Here is a 5,253-nt window from a genome sequence, read left to right on the forward strand (position 1 = left end):
TGTCTGTCTTTTGAGCCTTGTTATTGCCACTTGGTGCAGAGGGAGTGTCCTGGCCTTGAAAGGAAGCCTGGTTAGGCTGCAGGAGCTCCTTTGCAGAGGTCTCTCTTTTAAGAGCCTGGTGGTTGAACGTAAATTGTAGCTGGTAGATAGGGCTCCTTTTCATGTCTTTCCAGTTCCCCAGTCCTCCTTTCTTTGAATTCATACTGAATTTTTAAGTTTCAGTTTTTTTAATTTAGCTTTATTTTTACTAAAGTAATTCATGCACATAGCTGAAAACAATCAAAGAGAGCTAAGAAGGCTTACAATGAAAAGGAAGTAGCTTTCCTTCCCCCAGCTTAGCACCCCAGAGACAAACACCTTCAGCTCTTAGTGGTTGGTTCTAGTATTTACCTTCTTATTTAAAAATAGTTATATTACTTTTTCTTGACTTACCAATTTCAGAAATGATTTTTGAATTCCTTTTATGGCAGGAGGATTTACTTTTCTTATATTCCTACCTCCCCTGTCCCTCTCAATAGAGATTAATCACAACTTTGTGTTAACCAGTAGATAACAAAGTTCACTGATGAACCCAATGGTCAACTATCATTGCCTTTCTACTGGACTCTTATTTTTTCAAGAATAATTGCCTGATTTTAAAATGTGATTAGTTTCTTTATGTACTGATCACAATGATTACCCGAAGGCTTAAATGCTCAAAACAACCTTTTTTCCATAGCCCTTCACCTTCTGCCATCAGGACCATTGCTCTCCAGGCCTTTGTAGTCAGTGCTCATTCTATGACCTTCTTTTTTAGTCTCTGTTGTATCTCCTGTTAATTGGATCCTATGACTTCCTCTTTCTTGATTCAGTGCCCTTCTTTTGCCAAAGTGTAGCCACCACCCAAAACTTCTAGGAAAAAGTGCATGAGAAGTAAAGATTTTGAGACTTTATAGTTCTGAAAATGTCTACTCTTGGTTGATTGGTAGTTTGGAGTCGATGTTGAAAATAATTTTCCCTCAGAATTTTAAAGGCCGTGCTCCATTGTCTTATAGCATTTGTTATTCCTGTGAAAATTCTGATACTGTTCTTTTACATAGTACCTGTTTTTGCACTCTGGAAGCTTTTAGTAACTTCTTTTTACCCCCAACATTTCATGATGATATGGTGGTCTTCATTTATACATGTGAATGAGTGCTCGACTTGCTGCAGTCTGTCAATTTGTAGACTTGTCTACTTCAATTCTGGGAAATTTTTTGTGTTATCTTTTTGGTAATTTTCTCTTCTCTATTCTCTCTATCCTATCTTTCTAGAATTCCTGTTGTTTGAATGTTGGACCTCCTGGTTGATCCTCTAATTTTAAAAATCTTTCCTCTCCAGTTGCTCCACAAGTTGTATTGTATTTGTTATCTTTGTTATCTTCTGACTCTTCTGATGAAGTTTTTTAACTAAATGTTTTAGTTTGTAATAATATCTTTTTTCTCTGTTCTTTTTTCATAGTACCCTATTCTTAGCTTATAGATTCAATGTCTTCTCATTATTCCTGAGGATAATTATGGGTTTTTTTCTCATGTCTTTCCTGTTTCTTGCATTGTTTCTGTTTCTTCCATGTTCCTTCCTGTTTTCTGTTTATATATTGTGGACATTTTTCATTCTGAAGGCTTTCATAGAAAATTAGAGAGGTCATCCATTCATATTAAGGATCAGGTACTAAAAATTTAATTTCATAGGTCTTTATGTGTAGGCTGAGTTTATCAGTTGTCTGAAGGGCCATCGCAGAGAGTTAGTTGGCCTTTTTTGTTGAGTCCTCATAATATCCAGTGGAGGTCTTTTCTTTGGAGCCATTCAGTGTCTCTAGAAAGGACTCCTGGGTTCTGGCAGCTGGGTAGGAGAAGAAAGCTGAGGACCCCACAGTTTGTATGGTATCTTTTACTTAATCCTCCCACTTTCAGCCTTCCATGCCTTGCGCCCCCACCCCAGTCTTCCTCTATGGTTGGTGACCCTTGGGCTCAGTTTCTCCTGTGGATGAAAGTTGAGGCTGGGTGGGCTGTCTGGCTGTGGAGGGTGGGGAGAGGACCTGCTGTCCAGTTGCTCTTGATACAGACTTCCAGTCCTAATTTCAGCCCTGTACCCCTTTTGTACAATACCTGGTGCTTCCCAGTCCTGAACTTGTTAGGAATTTGGTAGGGTATATTTTTGGGTTCTTAGGTTTTAACTTTCTCTACTCTACTCTGCTAGGTTAGTTATTACAGCTCCTCCTGGTTTTCAGTTGTATAAACGCTATTGAAATCTCGTGGCTATGTAGTCTGTTCTCTGTGGATTAATATGATTTCTATTCCTTTAATGTCTTTTCATGGGGTTTTCAGGTACAGAAAATAAATACATGTGGTCAGTCTCTCATATTTAACTGGAAGTCTAGATTTAAATTCTAATAGTGTTTTGAAAATAAAATTTCTTTAGTATTCTATGATTCATTTTTTCCACTCTTTAATACTTTTTAATTAATATGGTTTTACTGTACTATCTACCTCATAGGACCGTTGTGAGGATTAGAAGAATCAATACCTTAAACACACTTAGAACACTGCCTGGCACAGAGTATGCGTTAAATAAGTGTTAGCTATTATTAATATTGTTGTTACCATTATTATTACTGCTATCACTCTTAATTCAGTAACCCGCTTAGACTTGAATGAAGATGTTTTCACCATAAGAAGAATTGTTGACATGTGGGAAAATCGAGTGTTTGATAATATTGACCCTACATTTAACTAGACTTCACATGGAATGTTCAGGTGTTAAATTTTATCTAAGATATATTAAAGCCTTAAAAAATCCAGTCAGTATTAGTCTGAAAGTTTTTAAAAGTGTATAACAATTTTGAAGTGGTTTTAAGCTTTATTTGTATTTTGGTTTCATCATCTAAATATGAAGTATAGAGAATAAAATTGTGGAGATGATGTTTATTATGTCTTACCTACAGCCAGTAGATGTACACTTTTTGACACATAGAGGAGAGAAACAGAGATAGCAGACTTCAGTAGAAGGTCTACATCTATAACCTTCTTGTGGGTGGCTGTACACTTATTAGAAAATGGGAACTTAATACGAAGCAAAATGCCTGCATTTGCTCACTTTTAAGTATCTTCTTTGTATCTGGATTGAGCGTATGACAGATAACACAGAATTCTAATTCTTAGAGGTGAAGTGGGACTAGGCGATCCCATCACGCCTTACGGCTTGTGAGCTGCATACTTTGGGGAAAGGTATTTTTATTTGGATGGAGATTTGCATTCTTTCTCACTGGAGTCCCATAGTTGTGACAAATGACTAAATATCAGTGCCACTAGAGATGAGACATTTTTCTGCAAAAAGAATGGCCAGCTGCTTAGTTGAATAAACTTCTTTGCCAATTATCTGGATAACTGGCAGTACAGATGAAACAGGTAGACATGCTTAGGGTAAAACTGTACCTGCTGTTAGCTTGATGCTGGCAGTTGCCCCTCCCTAGGTGCAGCTGTTACTGTCTTTACTGTGTCCCCTTACTGTTTGCTGTGGTATTTCATCTCCAGAGCTTTGATGTCGACATCTTTGGAGCCCTTATGCTGCCTCTTCTCCAAATGTAGTAACTAATCTATACGTTTTCATAGGATGGAATTTGCCCTTTCAGCCCCATAATGTGCTCTCCTTCCTCTCAAAATGACTTTTGTTGGTCTCTTTGATAACTTATTTGGAACACCTACTATGGGCTAGTTAATTCACCTCATTTTAGCCTCCGAATAAAGATGTTAAAGTACAAGAATACAAGAGCAACCAAGATGCACAGGACCAGAATGAACTCATGTGATTGATTAGAATGATGAATATTTTGTTACTGTATCCTGAAATACTAAGTGTTTAAATGATCTGTTTATTTTATTTAGTATTTTAGTTCTGGAATAGTATTAATTTCTGAATAAATAACCCAGAATTTAATCACAAAACCCAACATTTATGACAGGGCGGATTAAGTTTTGATTAATTGTGATAGGTAAATCAAATGAATTAATGTACAGGGATAGTAACACATTAAGCAATTGCTTTGACGTCAGTGAGGGGTAGTTTCCCTGGGTAATGTATTCAGAATATCAAGGATGAATAAAATGTATGACTGTAATGAATTCCCTCCTTAGTTTTATTCTGTCAGAGTGAGGGGAAGAAGCTGTTGATATTCTTTGTGCTTTTAAAAGTCTGTCGCAAAGACTGTTCCCCACTTAAATCTCAATATAAAGTGTATTACCAGATTTGGTAGCGTGGACACGGGAACAAAGGAGAGAATTGTGTTACGAAGGGACTCATAGCCACCAGGAGCTAGACTCAGAAACTCTGCTTTCCCAGCCTCTCTTGGAATTAGTAGGCAGAGGTCATTTTGAATGAGATGTAGCAGTTTAGGAATAAAGACTGAGTTGTGGGTGATGAAAAGGGGTGCCCTAGGAAAACTTCAGTTCCCTTCAGTGTGCCATCATCTTTCTCCTGTACCCTGGACTTTAAATTCTGGGAGAGCTGGGTTATTTCCCACCCTTCCTCTTAGTTTTTGAAAACAATACCTGAATATATTCTCTTTATTAAATAATGATTTAGACAATATGAATGAAGTGCAGGTTCACCTTGATACCCCACTTCCCCAGGGATAGCCACTCTTTTCTGGTGTGTGTCCTTCTAGACCGTTTCGTGTGCATTGACTTGTTTTATGGAGGTGTACACTGCCGTCATTCAGATTAGCTCATCAATCACAAGGTGATTAAGTACAGTGGCATATCTATATGATGCAGCTGGTAATAAAAGAGAGGAGTCTATATATCTTTATAAGTAGTTTCTGTAGGTGAAAGTAGACTAATGGCTTCTGCCGTTGTTGACCTAACAGGCATTCCAGCTCTTCTTTTCTTTTTATCCCTCTGTGCAAAGAAATGTGAATCGCGTTTTCTAGATAGCTATAGAATGAGACAATCGAGAGGGTCTAGTACTTTAATTATGTACATGTGAGTATATTAGTGCAGGTCTGTGTGCATGGTTTGTTGGTTGTAGACAACGCAACTGGGAATCGTTTTATTTTGAGATACAGTTTTATGTTTAGTTTTACAATTGATTTTAGAAGTTTAGCTGCAAAGGATAAAACACGTTTGCTACAGAAGTTGCCATGACTTGGTCAAAATAGAGTTGTGTTTTTTTTTGTTTGGCAGCAAATCAAAGTATGGCCTAGAAGTTATGGGTTAAGCATCCAGATTTCTGTTAACG

Source organism: Rhinolophus sinicus, linkage group LG01, assembly GCF_036562045.2.
Source record: "Rhinolophus sinicus isolate RSC01 linkage group LG01, ASM3656204v1, whole genome shotgun sequence".
Classification (NCBI taxonomy): domain Eukaryota; kingdom Metazoa; phylum Chordata; class Mammalia; order Chiroptera; family Rhinolophidae; genus Rhinolophus; species Rhinolophus sinicus.